The sequence below is a fragment of the Heliangelus exortis genome, chromosome 30 (genome assembly GCF_036169615.1).
Source record: "Heliangelus exortis chromosome 30, bHelExo1.hap1, whole genome shotgun sequence".
Lineage (NCBI taxonomy): Eukaryota > Metazoa > Chordata > Aves > Apodiformes > Trochilidae > Heliangelus > Heliangelus exortis.
The window spans coordinates 3,519,760-3,538,983 of NC_092451.1; the positions used below are offsets into that span (position 1 = coordinate 3,519,760).

The 19,224-nt window shown below is 50.3% G+C and overlaps 2 long non-coding RNA genes across 3 annotated transcripts in view; both read left to right on the plus strand.

Moving 5' to 3' along the window:
- Window positions 1-8,350, plus strand: part of LOC139788707 (uncharacterized) — a 43,477-nt gene extending 35,127 nt beyond the window's left edge. Inside the window, exons 2-5 of one of the 2 annotated variants that reach the window (XR_011722915.1) lie at window positions 553-1,225; window positions 1,346-1,436; window positions 5,902-6,023; window positions 8,267-8,350. This is a non-coding gene — a long non-coding RNA (uncharacterized lncRNA). The remainder of the gene's footprint in view (window positions 1-552; window positions 1,226-1,345; window positions 1,437-5,901; window positions 6,024-8,266) is intronic. The other variant, XR_011722916.1, reaches the window with a different exon arrangement.
- Window positions 8,351-8,602: 252 nt separating this feature from the next.
- Window positions 8,603-9,901, plus strand: LOC139788708 (uncharacterized). The gene is made up of 2 exons (XR_011722917.1): window positions 8,603-8,822; window positions 9,706-9,901. It is a non-coding gene; the product is annotated as an uncharacterized lncRNA (long non-coding RNA).
- Window positions 9,902-19,224: the final 9,323 nt, after the last annotated feature.

Here is a 19,224-nt window from a genome sequence, read left to right on the forward strand (position 1 = left end):
TTAGAAGCTGCCCCCCTGGGAGACCCCTTGCCATTCCTGACTTCTGCAAGCAATTTCCACTGCTACCTTGTCTCTGCTCTCCTCCCACCATAGTTTCTCCATTTATATATCAGCTCCCTGTTCTGAAAATTGTCTGCTTTGCTTTTTTCACACCCCAGGAACACCCAGGAGCCCTGTGCTGAGGTCAGGGGTTTGCTGTAAGGCACCAGGCTGAGAAGGACAAAGTCCAGATCTACCCAGAACCCACCAATGGGAGCAAGAAAAAAAAGACAATCCCAATATCTTGCTCTTGACACCTTTTCAGTCCCCCAAGGAGTGAGCAGTGGGCTTCAGCTCAGGCTGTCACCTTGCCACTGTCTTTGCTGGGTGTTGGGTCAGACAGCAAAGCCTTTGGGATGGGTTTTACTGCTCATTTCTTAGCTCCTTGCCTTTTTCTTTTTTTTTTTCTTTTTTCTTTTTTTTGGGGGGGGGTGGGGGAGGGTTAATGCGGGCCTTCCCACATTACTTTAACAAAGTTTTTATGTGTTTTAATTTTCTTTTATTACTTTGTAGCTGATTTCCAACTGCTTCTAGGGAGACAAGGCAATGAGACAGAGCTCCTAATAAAGTGGCATCCATCAATGCCTTGTTTTACTCTCTTTCATCTCTAACTACAACCCAATCACTTGGACAACTGATGCTTCTGAACTTGCAATTAGACCCAAGCTTTTTGCTTCTGATGAAGGAAGATTAATTAAATCAGTGCTTTTCAGGACTAGAACAAATGCAGGAACATTTTGGGCAATTTTCTCCTGCCTGTAAACCTGTAGCCTATTCATTTAAGACACCTGGCACAGAACTAACATTTTGCTCTGATGGAAAACAATAAACTGAGATTTATACACTGGAGCCTTATGGAAAGGTTGCTTTTTTTCCTTCCCAAAATGCAAATTACAGAATAAAACTACATGAGATCGGGGGAAAAAGTTTCTAAGGTTTCATCCAAAGAATAAAACAGACTTCTGCAATGAACCTTTCCTTTTTTAACCACACCTAAGAGAGGATAATCTCGTGATAACAGCTCCAGCTTCTCCATACATTGTCTTTCTCTAAGAAAAGTTTTTCTGGGGAGAAAAAGGAGATGGATTGATGTTTTTTTCACAGTCTGTTCGTGTGAAGGAACAGCAGAGAAATGATCCCAGCTGCTAAGAGGAAAGTTCCAGGCAGCAGAGTTACTTTGTGATAGGTATTCTCCATTTCCTAATAACTTTGTATTTATTTCTTTGGCATATTTTTACATCTCAAGATTGGTTGTCCATGTCCCAGCTGCTGATTTCACCTGAATTTCTTTATTTTTATGGTTTAGGTGTCCAGTGAGCGTCTGCTGAAGCCAAAAAAGAAAATCCTGGCTTAAAAAATCCAGGCAGCAATCATCACGTTGGGTGGAATCCACCAAGGTACCTCACCTAGGGGTGAAATACCTCAATCCCCCTCTTCTCCTTCCTGTCTTCCTAACCACCTTCTCTGAGCACCTGTGCTAAGGCACAGCAAATAATTCTCAATAAGTATCTTAGAAACAGCACAATAAGTATCTTATAAACTGCACAAACCTTCCTGAGATGTTTCCTCTCTATTTCCCAGCCACATCTGGTCAGTTCTGTGCCCTTTCAGCATCAGCCTGGGCTGGCTCAGGAGCAGCGTGGCCAGCAGGTCCAGGGAAGGGATTCTGCCCCTGTGCTCAGCCCTGGGGAGGCCACAGCTTGAGTCCTGTGTCCAGTTCTGGGCCCCTCAGCTCAGGAAGGAGATTGAGGTGCTGGAGCAGGTCCAGAGAAGAGCAAGGAGGCTGGGAAGGGATCCAGCAGAATTCCTGGGAGGAAGGGCTGAGGGAGCTGGGGGTGTTGAGGCTGGAGAAGAGGAGGCTCAGGGGAGACCTCATCACTCTCTCCAACTCCCTGAAAGGAGGTTGGAGCCAGGGGGGGGTTGGGCTCTTTTCCCAGGCAACTCTCAGCAAGACAAGAGGGCACAAGAGGTCTCAAGTTGTGCCAGGGGAGGTTTAGGTTGGACATTAGAAAGAATTTCTTTCTGGAGAGGGTGCTCAGCCATTGGAATGGGCTGCCCAGGGAAGGGGTGGATTCTCCATCCCTGGAGATATTTCAAAAGAGACTGGATGTGGCACTCAGTGCCATGGGCTGGGAACCACGGGGGGAGTGGAGCAAGGGTTGGACTTGATGAGTTCTGAGATCCTTTCCAACCCAGCTGATTCTGTGAATCTCTATGAACCACCTCCTCATCTTGGTTGGCGTGGGTGCACTTGGCACCATTCTGACCCCCACTGCCACCCCCTGTCCCCTCCTTGGTGTCAGCATCAGCCACTGGTTTGTTTTGGGAACAGCTTTGGTTCAGCAGCCTGAAAACATGCAGAGTCTTTGCTGGCATCTTTTGTCCAGCCATAACCTGCACATTGGCTGCTCCAGGTGTGGTTTTTTGGTGGTCTCTGCGTGGCAGTTGTGTGGCAGGAGCTCTTGGTGTCCTCAGGAGCAGGTGAGATGCTGAGCGGCTTTGCCGGTGTCTGTTGTGGTGTGTTCAGAGAGGCAGATGGCACCTGAGTGAATCCCTGGGACTCCAGGGGGTTTGTTGAAGCCTTCTCTGCTCATCCACACTGCAGGAACAGTTTGCATAAGATTTAGGGCTCCTTTCTTCACAAGAAAAGCTACAAGAGGTGCCCAGCATGTGGCGGTACCCAGGCATCCTGCTATTTTATCACCCTCAGCAACTTCTTCCCTGTGTCTGTGTTCCAGCTCCCTGCTACAGTCAGTGAGATCTGGCAGATTTATTTTAAGGTTTTTTCAGCTGTGATTTTTGTTTATTTTCCTGAATTTGTTCATTTGTACCTGTGCACAAGGCATGGTGAGTGCTGGTGAAGTACCACGTGCATCGGTGTCCTTGATCTGGGAGGCTTTGAGGTGTTCAGGTTCCTCTCAGCTCTCTTTGATTAACTTGAAGTTCCCCAGATCTTTGTTAATTGAAACACACATCAAGTGACTACACAAATGAGTCATTTATAAACAAGACAGCAAGGAAAAGAGCTTGGCAGGAGTAATGATGAGAATTAGTAATACCCACCTGGGTCCCTCCAAGTGTGCAAAATTCTCTGGTCCCATGAAAATAAGAGCAACTGAATGCAGATGGATAAATGCACCTAATTACACCCTAATCCAATTCTCAGTTTGCTGACCAGCTCAGAAAATTTCCCAGCCTCTCAAGAGTCTCTGCTAACCCCTATCAGCCCACTAGGCCCAGGCATTGCCACCTGGATGCACCAGGCTTGTGGGCTGGGAGAAGGAAGAGCCAGCAGAGAGTGAGGCTTGAGAAGGTTGCTGTCTGATTTTGGTCATTTACATCTTTAAGCATGAAAATGTTAATTTTGATGTCTGGTTCTTTGCCCCATCTAATTGGCAATCTCTCCAAGGGGGAGATTACAGAAGGGGCCTCTTCCTCTGTGTACAAAGTGTTCGTGGCCATGAAGAGCTCCCAGGTCAGGGTGGTTTAGCCCTATAATTGGGCAGGTTAGGTTAAATCTCTCCCTCATCCTGCTGCAGAGATATGAACACTTTGATCAAGGCCTTCCAGTCTTCCAGCTCATCATCAAGCACAGTGCAGAGCTGATGCTCTCGTAATGAATCAGGGGACTCAAGTGTTTAAGACATCAAAACTAGGCAAATTCCCTTTTTCTTTTATTTTAAACTCTCCATTCTGCTGTTCAAACCTGCCCTTTTCATACCTCTTCACAGCTCGTGTTATGAATGAGGAAAGCAGTTAGGGATATTGTGTTTGGAAGGCTGATAATAATTAATGCATCAGTTAAAAATAAGAAATTATGCAACTGGAGCAGAGAAGAAACCCAAGCCCATTTCTACAGGAGGCTGTTCCCTAGGAGGTTTCCTTCTCTCACAGAAAGAGTTGCTTGCAATCAGAAAAACATTTCTTATCTAAGTGGAAGAATAAAACCTCCTTTTCTCCACAGCAGAGTCATATGTTTTTAATAAACATATGGAAGGGTATTTTTTCTGCAGTGAGGAATTAGTATTCAGGAGCTTCACAGTGCTTATAAATCTCTGTGCCTTTTCTTTCCTTTTATTTAATTAAGGCAATTTTCAGTCTGTGTCCTCTGAAGTCCTGGTAGTTTCACTGAGCCTTTCCATGATCGTTGAGGCTGTGTGAGTATTTTCAGCTTTAATTATGAAGGGGTTCCCCTGCTCGAGTGAATTTTCCTCCTTCCCCATCGTGGCAGGTTTTTCCTTTGCAATTTTTTGGACACAATCTTGGATGGTGGGAGGCTGCTGGGACCCTTCACCCTCAGTCACCTTCATGTGATGTCTTTGTAGAGTTGTAGAGTTCCATTGGAAAAGAGACCTCCAGTTCCATCCCTGAGAGCTGGTTCTGCTCCAGGGTCTGGGAGGGTTTTGGTTTTAAGGGTCAGATCCTTGGTCAGTGGTTTGTAAAGGACTTTGCAGCACTTTGGGTCAGCATTATAAGGCACTAAGATAATTAATCCTTGCTTTACACATGCAAATGAAAACAGTGGCACCCAGCAGCTGCCCTTCTCCCAGAACCCCCTCCCCAGCTTGGAAAGGGGCTGGGATGGGGGGTGGGATGGGGGGTGGCAGCCTGTGGTACCATTCTTTCCTTTTATTCCTTTTTATTCAGAGCACAGCATGGTTCTTAGCAACCAAGTTCTTACACTTTACAGGTAGCCCAGCCAAGTCAGGGTGTGCTATAAATCTTTGACAAGTCAAGCTCTGCTTCTTGCTGGGTACAGTATATGCTTGGCCCCATTAAGAATAATAGCATGAATAACCATAAGCCATTAATTTTGACGAGATCAGGCCCAGATCACCTTAAAAAGAGTGCACTGAGACCAGGGGAGACATTTGGCTCTTTCTGCTCTTCACTCCTTTAATGAATAAAAATATGAAAGGAGCTGCAGTTTGCCTGGCAGATGAGCACCCCGAGAAAGTTCACCCTGTCAGGATGTGCTGGGAGGAGAAAACCTGCTGAGAAATTCCTGCCCAGAAGTTGTGGCCTTGGAAAGATTCACACAGAACCCTCACGGTTGAAAATGACCTCCAAGATGTCCAGCTGCCAGCATCCCCCCTCAATAAAATCCCTATAGCAATAGTTGTATCACCCAATAGAGCAAGTCCTGAAGTGCCTCACCTACATAGTTTTTAAATACTTTTAAATACAGGGATGGTGATGCCACCACCTCTCTGAGCAGCCCCATTCCAGCTCCTGACTCCTCACACAGAGGCACCAACTGCACCAACCAGGACAACCCCGTGCCAGGAAAGTCCTTTTGCAATCAGAAGGAATGAAAAGATCAAGATCTCTCTCAAGATAAATCCATCAGGATTCCCAGGTTTCAGGGATATTTTATGGCCAAAGATGGAGATGTTGGAGGTATCTCCATCCTTGGCACCCACTCATCCCACCTTCTCAAGAGCTCAGCACCCTCTGCTTGGCTTTTACCTGCAGGGGGTTGGGTGCTTGTAGCTATTTTCAGACTTTCCTTAGAGAAAAAAGATCCCTTTTGTATTCTTTTTCTCTGCCAAAAAAACCCACAAACTGGGGCAGTTTGTTCCCTTGACTTTCAAAAGCTCTGGGTGGAAAAAAAGAAAAAAAAACAGCAAACAGAAAGAGAAATAAGAAGTGGAGGGAGGGCAGAGCTCCTGGCAGTCCCAGGTGTCCACATGTTCTGTGTGTGGCTGAGGAATTAATTGTAGCTGCTGGAAGTTTTATCATTGACCCAAGAGCTCAGATTTGATCCTTCCAGGACACAAACTCCTGAATCCCACCTTGTGCCAGCAAATCCAAGGGCACCATGGACACTCAGCAGCACTGACCCAGCTCCTCTCTGCTCAGGAGACCTTGACCTCAGCCCATGCATCCTGCCTTGGATTTCTGCTCTCAAAGCTCCAGGATCCATAGGGACACTTGGTCACCCCCCAGTTCTCCCAACCAGTCCATCCCAAAACTACAGGCAAGTGCTGGGGAAGGAGATGGGGGAATCATTGACATTGGAAATGAGATTTTTGATGTAGTTTAGAGCTCATTAGGTTCCATGTGCATGGTGACAATGTCAGATTCATTTATTCAGCAGCAGGAGCTGCAGTGACCCCCAGCTCCCCCCTCACACAGAAATCTGCAAACAGAGGCCCTGGGTTAAACATCTTTCTTGCTGCTTTAAGCAATTTCTCTTTAAAAAGAGCACGGCCAAGTGACAGCCTGATTTTCTTATTCATGTGGGGGTCTTTTCAAAGCAGAACATTTACCACTGTACATAAAAAAAAAAAAATCAGGCTCACAGGACCTGGGAAAAAAAAATCTGAAGCTGTTTCATGGGATCCTTCCATCTTGAGGTTGACCAGGGCTGAATCCTCCTCAGTGCTGAAGGAAAAGGAAGAAGACTTTTGAGTTCAATGTAAAGACCAGGAGCAATGAGCTCCCTCTCTCAGTATATAGTCTGCAAAAGAAAAACTGAAAAAACCCTAAAAAGCTATTTTTGCAGGAGCCTGGCATGGTTTGGGGACACCATTAGCATTTTTAGCACCAGGAGGGGGGGATCTGAAGCCATTCTGGGAAGCACTGCCAATCAATTTGTGTTTTGCTCTCGGCGTGAGGTGCTCTCCAGCTCTCTGAGAGAAAAAACAAACTTTAATCAACACAAATGATACAAAGAAAAGTAATGAAACATCTCAAAAAGGCTGGAGATTGCATTCAGAGTGGGACAAACACACACACCCCAAAAAAAAGATGCTGAAAGGGAATGTTTCCAGGAGGCAAAGGCAGGATGCTCATTGCTGGACATCTTGACCTTTTCTTGCTGTTTGCTGGCAAATGGAGACAGGAACGTTCCAGCCCCTCTTCTCCCTGTGCTGTCACCTCCTGTGTGTCCCTTTCCCCCTCCTGAGCAGGACCCTGGGGGTAAAAGGCAGCAGCAAAGCCTTAAGACTGTCCTGAACCAGAAAAGAAGGGCTGGGTTATCCCTCATGGCTCTGGCTTGGGTTTGCTCAGAATTTGGGGGAAACACAGCACCTGATGGTGAAACGAAGAACCTGAAGGAGAACTTCTCTTCTCTTAGCATTTTAATCCCAGGGAGGATCCTGCAGAGAGCTGTGAGGTCCCTCGGGAGGAGCAGAAAGCCACCTGAAAGCCTTGTCCTCCTCCAGAAGCTCCATCCAGCAGTGTCCCCTCCCCAGGCCGTGCCTGGGGACTCCCCTGACCCAGCCCCTCCAATCCCCGGTCTGTACGTGCCATCTGGTGGCAAACGAGAGGAAATAAAACCGATATTTTAAATTATTTTTGCCAAGTCAAAACTCTATTCAAGGAGCCAGATGAGTGGTCAGCTGAAGCTTGGCCATTTTCAGGAGAACAAGGGGCAATCCAGGAGACCAAAGCATCTGCCTGCTCCTTTTTCCACCCTCCAGGACAGGTGTTGGTTTGTTATGAGTCTGATTGCTGGTAAATAAGTTGCCAAGATGTTGTTTTCCAGTGGAATCAGCCATTTATCCCTCTAGAATATTCTGGTTTCTTCTTGTTGAAAACTCAAAATGCTTTTTAAATGGATTCGTTTTTCTATTGCCCTGCGTGGGCAATAATATATATATATATTTTAGCATATACAACAATATAATATATATTTTTGTATATAAATACATACATGGGAAGGAGGAAGGGGTTAAGTCTCCCCCCACCAGCATTTTTTCCAGGTTCTGTGGGTTCAGGGGAAGCAGCTCACAGCAAGGGATGCTGGAAAGAGAAATGGGGGAGACCTGCAAAGGCAAACTCTGCTTTTTAGTTGAGTTGGTGACCTGAGGTGCTCAGGCAGTAATGAGGAGCCAGGTAAAAAGTTCTCTGTTAATAAAAAAGAAGCTCTGAGGGGACAGAACCAAACTCTTGTCAGGAGCCTTCTCTGAGGCACAAACTGAGACACAGGAATTCCCTTTACACACAAGAAAGTTTATTTTTATATTATTGTATAACTTTATATATAAAGTTTATATTATTTCTTTTTTTTTTTCTTAAAGATGAAGGCTTAAACAGGGCAACGAGTTGTCCAGAGAGGTTTTAGTGTCTCTGTCCTTGGCAATACTCAAACCCCAACAGGACACAGCCCCCCCAAGCTGCTCTGAACAGCCCCACTTGGAGCAGAGGGGTTGGACAGGGGACAAACCTCAACTATTTGTATGATTTATTCAACCTCCCATCTCATTTCCCTCCCAGGTAGGAGACACAATCAACGCTGCTTCACAGCCACCTGCATCCCAGCACCCCCCATCTCCTCTTGCCAGGTAAGGAAAACCCAACCCATCCCATCTCCACATCCCTCTTGGCTGCTTTCCTTCAAGGCCCGGAGCAAGTGGCAGCCAGAGCCTGTGTGTCCGTGGCTGGAGCTGCAAAAGCAGTTCTCTGCAGCCCTCTAGTGCTTATGAAATACACAGAAAAAGCAGAATTTGCAGCAGCCCTGGGGAAAAGGGGCAAAGAGAGCTCAGGCTGTGTCCTGCACCTCCAGCCCAGCCATGGTGGGTCTCACCCCACAGCAGGGTCCCCTGGAGCACACCAGGATGCTCCAACCAGGGCTGCATTTCTCTCCCTGCCCCTGCTGCTGGGTAACCCAAGCAAACCATTTTTCTCTGTCTCCCTTTTCCACTGTCATCATCCTCATTTTTCTCCTCTCCCTCATCCCCACAGCACAGGGAGGAGGCATCGTGGATCTCCCAGTGGCTGCAGCAGTTGTGCTGGAGTGCTTTTCCCAGGAGCTCATCCTGCCACGGGTATTTAAGGTATTTATTTTCCCAGGGGAGGAATTTGGAAGGTTCTTCTTCGTCTTTGCAAAGCTAAATGAAAAGAGAAGCTTTTGTTTGCTGACAGGACAGAGTTCCAGCTGGGATTTATCAAAACAGCTGGATGTTCAGACACGTGTGCACTGGAGGAGCTGTGCTGGGCACAGAAAGCAAAAGTTGGCCAGGCAAAAGGCAGGTTGGCTTTGCAGCACCAACACCTTCTCTGGGAAGGATTTCAGAGCTTCCCTCCCATCCCCTGGGGGAAGCACTGCATGTCCCCTCCCAGTGCATATCCCCTCTCCCCTTCTCCCACCTGCCCTCTTCCCTCCCCTGGAACCTTTTTCCAGCCCTTCAGCCTTCCCTAAAGCATGTGCTGTAGTTCCCCACATCCCCCAAAACCCAGGGTGAAGTCCATGCTTGGGAGGGCCCATCAAGGGGAACAGATTGGGAGAGGGCAGCAGCTGCTGGTCCCTCTTCTGCCTGCTGCTCCCTCCTTGTGTGAGGATCTCAGTGACCAAAATATACAAGGAGCCAAGGTGGGGAACTCTTTCTGCATCTCGTGTCACTTCTATCAAAAACACTCCTTCAGTTTGCATTTTAAAATCAACCCATTCAGCCAAAAAACAGCTACAAATAATTAAAAGTTAATTAAATGAACTAGTTGCTTTCCAGGCTCTTTCTGATAAAATCCTGAAAAGCCTCTTTACAGTTGGATTTCTCCCACAAATCTCCACTCCAACAAAAGCAGTCTCCTGCATATAGAATATTTTGAAGGATTCATTCTCTGGAGCTCCTGGGACAGATGTGCTGATACCAGGTACACTGAAGCAGGTCAGCTGTGCCTTGCAGCTCTAGGATTAAGCTCTTCCCCATTTTATTTTAGGTAAAGCTGTAAAGCCTCAGCCAGGACTCCAGGATGCCCTGAATCTGCCAGCATTGGGTTGGGACCTGAGCATTGAGCAGAGAAGGTCCATGAACCACCAGCATCTCCATGAAGGTGACAGTGATGGCTTTACAAGGAAGTCTTCACAAGGACTTAGAAATAAAAAAAAACAATAATAATAAAAAATAAAAAACAAGGTAAAAAGCAGGTAGGGGGTTATGCCTGGGAAAAGTTTGGATTTGGTCCATAAATTGAGAAGTTGTTTGGGATTTAAGTAGAAGGTGTTTTGTAAATCCCCCTCAGTAGAAGAAGGATCTCAGCTACTCTCCTTTACCACCTGAAAGCTGAAGCTGCCTCTCAAAACCCAACCTGAACAACCTTGTCATTTCAATTTTCCACACATTTTTCTCTGCTGTGTGTTCTCAAGATCTGGGGAGTTTAATTTTCCCAGCACGGCTGCCAGAGGCTGCTGGTCCCTATCAGGGCTCTCTCAGCCACATCAAAGGCAAGAGGACACATCAGAGGGGAGCAGAAGGCCCACGGACCCACCCTGAGGGGATGCTGTGGGCTTAGAAGTGGGGTGGGATTAGAAAAGTGTCTCAGCAGTGCTGGTGTGGTTGCCCAAGCTGGAGGAACTGAGGTGCTGTGAGTCTCCAGGGCGTGGGGAAGCACAGTGAGACCCTTGGCTTGGTGGGGGAGGAGGATGCTTTCCATTCCTCTTCCAGAAGGAGCAGCAGGAGGACAACTCTGTGATGATCATTCCATCATCATCATCATCATCACACTGCAGAAAACCCATGCAAGTTAAAATGTTGGGACCTGAGCATTGGTGGAATAAGCAGGAAAGGTCTGTGAAACCACCACCATCTCCATGAAGGTGACAGTGATGGCTTTACTAGAGCTGAGTCTTCACATAGACCTAGAGACAGAAATTAAAAAAAAAAAAAACCTAAGGTAAAAAGCAGCTGGGGGGGGGTGTGCCTGGGAAAACTTTGGGATTCACGCTTTGAAAAATCATTTCTTGATTTTTCTGGTGTTGATCCCTCAGCCAGCTCCAATACTAAAGACAAAACTGGCATTGCAGAAAGGTTTCACTGAGCAGCAGCAGCTCAGGGCAGGGGCTTGGGCTGGGTGCTCCCTTCCAGCCCAACCCTCTGCATCATTCTCCAACCTGGAACTCACCACCTCTGCCCAAAGATAAAAGGAGAGAGTCCCTGGGACCAGGCTGAGTCCTGAAAGAGAAGCAGCTCAAGCTGCCAGCACTCAGAAGGGAGATTAAAGCCACCTAATTAATAAAAGGGGGCTGGATGCCTGGGCAGAATTTGCATGTCTTTGTTTCTCCCAGCTGGGTCTGGAGAGCCTCCTGGGTGCAGGAGGCAGCAGTTCCTTGGGTCGAAAGCAGGAGGGGGGAATCACTTTGAAGACTTTGCTTACATAGGACCAAGACCTTTGGAATTTTGGAGCCCAAATGGGTCAGAACGGGAGTGGGGTGAACGTTTGAGGTTTTGGGTACTAAAGGAAACCTGGAGCTGGTTCTGTGGGTCTTTCAGTGGTCACTCCTGATGTCTGGGAGCCAAGTCCAAAACTCCTGGAGTCCTGTTGATGTTTGCAGCAAGGTGTAGGTGGTGCTTGTAGCAATTTTTTTCCAGGCTCCCAAGCTCTGGTTTGCTCAGATACCTCACACTGGGGTGAAATGTGACAGGTTCTGAGCAGTGGGAGGCAGGAACAGCACAAATGGGTCCCTTCAGCAGACAGGAGGTTTCAGAACTGCTCTGCATGTAGAGCAATTAAAGAAAAGCTTTTGTGTAGGGGTGGAAACCAGTTCTTGTAAAATACTAATGGAATATTCCAGGGAGCATTTCTGCTGGGCAAAGGGAGAGGATTTTCCATTTCTCCCACGTGCCTGAAGAAGAGTTGAAGAGTTTCTCCTTCTTGCCCTGCGTGGCTGCTGAAGAAGTGTTTTCCCCAAGAAGTCCCTGGGTATGATCTGCAAACCCATCCTGTGTCAGTTTGCAGCAGACCTTGGGAGTGATGTGCCAGAAGGGATGGGATGGGATGGGATGGGATGGGATGGGATGGATGGGATGGGATGGGATGGGATGGATGGGATGGGATGGGATGGGATGGGATGGGATGGGATGGGATGGGATGGGATGGGATGGAGAATTCTTGGTCGTGGTGGGTCAGACCTTGCTGTGCTGGCCACGACTTCTCCAGTAACCAATCCCAGAGGAAGAAATTGCTTAACAGTAGACAGGCAAGATGTCCAAGACATCTGGGCAAGGTGTTCAGGCTTGAATACCTGCTGCAGAGGCAATTTTCTCCATCTAAATAGAAAATACTCCAGTTGGGTGGATGTTTGCCAGCTCCTCCGATCTTGGAAGCAAGTTTGAGGAGCAAAGCAGGAAAAAAAAAAGAAAAAGATGGTACTGCATTATTCATGCATGAAAACAATTCCTTCCAAGTGCTCTCCAGGGCTCTATCCTACCTCCCAGCCCTCTTACATCCCTGGCAATTTATAGGTGTCACGAGGGTGCTAAGGGGACAGGTTCTCATGTTGGTTTAAGTCAGGGCAGAGATGAATCGTTTGGCTTGGTGCTGTAATTATTCCCTATCCCCACCATGTACATTCCTCAAAAAATGACCAGCAACTTTGTGAGAAGCTGGATTTAATTCAACAAATTGTCTTGGCCAGAGAATGGGGGGGGGGGGGGGAGGAGGGAAGGGAGGGAAATACTTGCAAATGTCAAAACATTCCAATCTGACAATTAAAAAAAAATCTGCTTTTTGGCAGTGCTCCCACAAAGTTGGTTGAAGTGGAGGCTGAGGAGTGGAGCAGTTTCCTGGGGATGGTTTTCACTCAGAAACACCCCCGGGGCCAAAACGGGGAAGTTGAAGAGAGGGCAGAACCTGAGTGGGACATGCAGTGCATGCACGGCCCTTCCAGGCTTCACCTGGACCTCTGGGTGCTCTGTCTGGGATTTTCCCCTTCCCTGCAAGCCCCCCCAGCTGCCTGTTTGCTTTCAGCCTGAACTAAAAGCCTTGAAATCCTCTTCTCTGGGGTGGTTCTGCTTCTGCAGTTCAACTCCTGAACCGTGAATCCCTTTCCTTGTTAGGGACAGTCATGAGGCTGTGCTGAAGGAAGGCAGAATTCCTCCCCTGGGGTGGAAAAAAAAAATGTACCTGGGGGGGATGGTCTCGTTCCTGCTGTCGCTTTGCTGCAGAGATCTAAAGAAGTTTTTATTTCAGGATTTAATCAGCCCCTGGCAGCCCAATCCTCATCCTGCCCCCCTCCTCCTGTGTCTGCTCACTTGGAGTTAATGTTCAGCCAGGGTGGGATGAAATGCAGGGGGTGGGGTGGTCTCAGCTGGGCACTGAGGTGACAGGAGGGTCCCCAGGTCACAGGCAGGAATGGGCTACGGGTGCTCACGGGCTTTTGCTCCGTGCCTCAGTTTCCCTGCCTGGACAGATGAGCTTTTGGGCCTTTGCAGAGCTGAGAATCCTCGGGTGCTGCTGCTCCGAGGTCTGATGGTTGGGTGGGAGAAACCAGGAGATGGCACCATCCTCCCAGCTGGGGCTGCCCATGAGAAGCCCACATGCACCCCACAGAGCCTCCTGCACCCCACAGAGCCTCCTGCACCCCACAGAGCCTCCTGCACCCCACAGAGCCTCCTCCTGCCCCATGCCAGCTCCTGCACTCCCATTAAACCTCTTCCTCCCCACTCAACTGCACCCAGGCCTTTTGTTATCTTTTAATTCCTGGTGCTGGGTATTTAGTGGTGTTTTGGGGAACAAATTTGGGAGAGAAGGAATTGTGAAAGGTGGGGTTGATGGCAGAGGAGCTTGGTTGGGTCTGGGTCTCGGGGTCACCTGGTAAAGGGAAGGGATTGGGTGCTCTTTGCTGTCCCCCAGCTCTGTTTTGCTGCCCCAGTGTTCTGGTGACCTCCCCGTGTTGCCATTGTGCAAAACACCCAGGTACTGAGGGGCCCAGGGGGCTCAAACTCCATTTCAAGAGGATTTGGGCTTTACTGAGCTGGGATGTGATGTGGATCACGTGAATGTATCTCATCTAAGTGCATTTTGGTGCCTTACTCAGAAGAAGTGGAGTTTTAGTAGGAGATTCCTAGCTTTGGGTGCAACAGGTACCTGTCAGACCTTCACAGAATGGTGGGAAGGGACCTTAAAGATCATCCAGTTCCAAACCTAGGGACGCCCACCAGCCCAGGTTGTTCCAAACCCCATCCAACCTTCAACACCACCAGGGATGGGGCAGCCACAGCTTTTTGGGGCAGCCTGTTCCAGGGGCTCAGCACCCTCACCCCAAACAATTTCTCCCTCATGCCCAACCTCAGTCTCCCCTCTGCCAGTTTAAAGCCATCACCCCATATCCTGTCACTGCAGGTCCAGAGCCCCTCTCCAGCTTTCCCAGAACCTCTTCAGACACTGAAAGGTGCTCCAGGGTCTCCCCAGCTTTCTTGTCGGTACCTGTGGTCGAGCAGGGAGTTTTCCCCCCCTTTTTTTTTGCTCTTTTTCCCTGCAGACCTGCACGCCTGCCTCCACCCTGACCCCACCTGCCCACAGAACCCAGGAGCCAGTGATGGAGCTTGTCCTGACCCCCCCAGCCCTGCCGGGATGGTTCCCCAGCTTCCCCAGCCAACTTGCCAAGAGATTTTTTCCGCCAGGCTCCTGGCAGGCTCTGGCTGGCAGCTGGCCGAGGAGTTTACCCTCCTGTTCAAAGGCTTTTCTTGTTCAGGCTCCCGAGCTCCTGGAGAGCCCCAAAGAAGGGTTCCTTTCACAGCCCTTGCCTTTCCTAGACAGAAATTGTCATTTTTTTTTCCTTTTTTTTTTTTTTTCTTTTCTCAACACAGCTTCCCTTCTCTTGGCCCACAGCCTTTCTCCTCTCCTCAGATGTCAGGCTGCCTTTGTGATGCTCCGGGCAGCGCTTGGTGCTCCCCAGCTCTTGGCAAGAGTTTTAAATGACATCCAGGACAGGACAAGCAGCTGAGGTGGCCACCAGGGCTTCCAAAAGAGTTGTCACCTTCTCCAAGCAGGGCTGCCAGCCCTCACGGGGTCCTGGTTGACTCGCTGAGCTTGGTTATCGAGGTTCTTGATGTGACGGGAGAAGAAAAAAGAGTTTTCAGACCTGATTTTTTGGGTTTGTGTTGCTGCCCTGGGATTTTGAGGCCTTTTGCAAGTGAGTTTTGTAGCGTGGCCATGCAAGCTGGTGGGACCCCCCAGCTCTCTATCCCCGGATGGGCTCAGCACCGAGGGGATGAAGAGCTCCAGGAGCTGCTTCTGCCCCGGGGAAGCAAGAGGCAGGAATGTCACCTCCCCGGCTGGAGGGACACCGGAGCAGGGATTGCAAAGGGCCTTTTCCTGAGGCAGCTCTTGAGAAACCAGGCAGGCCCTGGATGCCATCACCCAGCTGAGGGACGATGTCACGGCTGAGGAAATCATTGCAACACCACCCAGAAATAGAAACCAACCCCACACAACTCATTCCCTTATCCCTGCCCCAGTCCCCCTTCTCGAGGCCTCAAATCCCGGCTCTGTCGGAACCCCCTGAAAGGGCAGAGCCCCAGCTGGCTGTCACCTGGGGACCCTCCTGCCACCTCCGTGCCCACCCTTTCTTCTCAGGGACTCTCAACTTTGCCCGTGCTGCTCCTTGAGCTCGAAATTTTCCAGGCTTGGCACCAGCCCAGCCCTGGAGTTTGTTTTGCAAGGCAGCAAAGTCGGCTCCGTGCTGCCAGCCCCGCCGCCTGCCCGGCCAAAGTTCGGGTCTTCCCCAGGCTCTTCCCGAGGCAATGTTTGTGCATCTGCCCTCCCCCCTGCCCCCCCTGTCCCCTCTGTCCCCCCTGCCCCCATGGGAGGTTCCATTTGCTCTTTTTCAGGGCCCTTGGGGGTCCCTCCCCGAGGGGACCGAGCGCTGTGGCTCCTCATCCCGGTGCTGCCTTCTGGCACTGGGACCCTCACGATGTCCCCAGCCCCTGTGGTGTCACCTCATGCTCAAGTCTCCCCTGGCAGGTGGCACAGCCCCGTGTCATGATCCCCATCACTGCCTCAGAGTGGGGTCACTGGTGGGGGCAGCGAAGGTGAAGGCATGGCCAGGGATGGTGGCTCTCTGCTCCTGTCCCCTCCTCTTTGTCACTGTCCCCTTCCCACTCTCTTACAGCCACGTACCAGGGGTTTGTGCTGGACCACGGAGCCACAAGGTCTGACAGCAGCCTGGCCAAGGCTGTGCCAGGGGGTTGGGGGACTCAGGGACGAGGCCCAGCTGTCCCCTCCCAGGGTTTGGCTCGTTGGGGTGTGAGGCCCTGCGGGATCTCAGAGGATCTCCAAGAGCTTGGGGACATCCGAGCCCTCCAGGGTCTCTCCTTCCTGGGGGAGTTCTGGCAGCAGAGAACGCCTGGACCTGTTCTACCTGGGTGTGATTTCCCTGGGCAGGTACAAATTCCTGACGTTCCTGCCAGGCTGAGTCACCTTGGGCTCCTCCAGGGCTCCAAGCAGCTCCCAGCCTTTGCCATCCTTCACCTCCAAGGTGGTCACCCAGCATGCTGGGGAGTCCCCGTCACCCCCCGGGTGCTTCTCTTGTGTGTGGGGGGGAAATAGGTGTTTGCTTTCCCACATTCCCAGGAAAAAAACCAAAAGCCGTGTTTTCCCTTGGCAGGGGCTGGGTGGGTGCTGCTGTTCTCCCAGGAGCATCCAGGGGTGGATGCCCAGGAGGTCACTGCGTGGGGACACCGCAGGCTCTGAGTCAGCGCTGCCACCGGCGCTGGGACGGGCGAGGGCCAAAGGGAAGGGAGGGATAAACCAGGCAGAGCCATGGAGCTGGGGCATGTGCCAGGCACTGTGACCTGCAGCCACTGGAGGTGACCCAGGGATTAGTGGCCCGGGGACTCGGGGCCTCTGTGCAGCTCCCTGGGGACATTTTCCCAGCTGGACCCTGAGCCAGGTCCTTGAGCTCCGTGCTGGTGGCTGGGGGAGAGGGGAGGACCTGGGTGCATCCCCAAACCTCAGCACCTTTATCTTGGACGTCTCACCTGCTGGATCCCACCTGCTTTAGGGGGTATCCCACCTGCTTCAGGGGTTATCCCACCTGCTTTAGGGGGTATCCCACCTGCTTCAGGGGGTATCCCACCTGCTTTAGGGGGTATCCCACCTGCTTCAGGGGGTATCCCACCTGCTTTAGGGGGTATCCCACCAGCTTTAGGGGTTATCCCACCTGCTTCAGGGGGTATCCCACCTGCTTTAGGGGGTATCCCACCAGCTTTAGGGGTTATCCCACCTGCTTCAGGGGGTATCCCACCTGCTTTATGGGGTATCCCACCTGCTTTAGGGGTTATCCCACCTGCTTTAGGGGGTATCCCACCTGCTTTAGGGGTTATCCCACCTGCTTTAGGGGTTATCCCACCTGCTTTAGGGGGTATCCCACCCGCTTCAGGGGGTATCCCACCCGCTTTAGGGGTTATCCCACCTGCTTCAGGGGGTATCCCACCTGCTTTAGGGGGTATCCCACCTGCTTTAGGGGGTATCCCACCCTCCAGCCCCTTCCTGACATGTCCCATTTGTCGGCCACCCCCTAAAAGCCACCCCAGCACCCTCTCCCCCTTCCCAGCTGCCTGCATCCCACCTGTCCTGCTGCAAATCCCCCACTGGGACCCCCGGGAGGAGGAAAAACAGAGCCTGAGGTGGGATTTTTTTTTGAAGGGCAGGGTCAGACGTGCAGCCACTCAAGTGCTCCTGGCTGAATGTCCCTTGTGTCCGGCCACCCTGGCAGCCACAGCCCGGCCAGGAGAACCCACAGTGGCCAAAACACCTGGCACAGGGACCTGGTGGTCACCTCCTCACCTCCAGCACCCACCCCAGCCGTGTGGCACCAACCCCTCTGTCCCCTCCTGCACTCCCAAGAATTCCTGCTGCCTCCCAGCCACTTCTTTCCCCTCCACCACTGCCCGATAAAGATAAATATATATATATATATATAAAAAAAATATATAATCTTGTGTTCACTGGCCACTATTGACATTAGCCTGTGAGGTGCCAGGCTGGAACCTGCCTCCCTGCAGCCAACAAAGCTCTTTTTAGTGGCCAGGCTTGAACTGGGGAGCCCAGAGGTCAAAAATCTTTTATTTATAGAGGTTTTTCTGCAAAGAAGGGCCCTAAAGAGGGACTGGGGGAGCTAAAGAAAAAAAAAAAATGTCTGGGAGGGGAACAAAACCCCAAGAAGTTATTTAGGAAAAAAAATGAAAAACAAGGAAAAAAAAACCTTGAATGAAATGTACATTCAGAGGGGCAAAGCCCGGCTATGAAAGAGCCTTTTAAGCTGGCAGAAAAACAAGATAAAGCCAGGAAAAAAAGAAAAATATTCATTTTCACTGGGCTGGAGGGTGATGGGATGGGGGGGGAGCATCAGGACAACCCCAGGATGCATCCAACCCCCCTGGCCCTGGGGGGAAATTCGGGCTGGGGGTGCCTGGGCACAATATTGAATTTCTTGAATTTAAGAAAATAAACAAGGGGAGGGGGGGATCCCACTGAACCCCCCCCTGCCAGCCCCAGGCTGATTGATTTCTACGTTTAAACGGAGAAGCCAAAAACATCCCGGCGGCCACAATTTGGGTTTGTGTGAGCCCTCGGGGTTGGGGGAGGGGGACACAAGGAGATGTTTTCCCTTTGCTTAATTTTCACCTCCACAATCCAAAATAAACAAGCGGCCGGAGGCTTTTATGCCGGACAGCAGCACACAGCCCCCTTGTTACCTGTGCTGCAGGGCAGGAGAGGGGGAAAAGAAGTGGAAATGGGGGGTGGTTGGGGTTGGAGTTGGGTTTTTTTTTTCCTTTTTTTTCCTTTTTTTTCCTTTTATTAATTTTTTTTTTTTTTTTTTTTTTTTTTTTATTGCCATCAGGGGTTTTAAGCAGTAGCTGAAGGGAGGTGGGTGGTGGGGAGGGATGGTTCCTCCTTCTCCCCCATCCCTCCAGTATTCCTCATCATTCCCAGGGGTTTGAGTCCCCTCCTCACGCCTGGGGAGGGGGTTTTGCAGCAGGGGAGTCACCTAAAACCCTGGCTTTGCCCACTCCTGGTTTTCCAAGGGGAACTTCAAAACTTAGGAACTACCCAGTGCAGCTGGCAAGGGGCTTTATACACCTTGGGTTTTTCAGGCTTTGACCCTAAATTGATCAATTTGCCAGAGGAGGAGCAGCTGGGGGCTGCCTAATTTCACTGGGTTTTACTTCATTTGGGGGGTGGGGACCCTTCTAATCACCAAATAAACCATTGCCCAGGTACAATTTGGAAAGGAAAATCACCCAGCCCCGTGCACCTCACCAGTTCCTGGCAGGACAATTCAATAATGGGATTTTTTTGGGTTTTTATAAAAGCAGGAAAAGCACAAAATCCTCCCCCGAGCTGGTGCTGGGGTAGCCTGGGCTGGGGGTGGGCATTAATGGGGGATGCTGCTGGGTGCCAAGGGCTCTTAGGGGGTCCTGGGGCTGCAGAGGGGGCTTGGGAGGTACTGGTGGA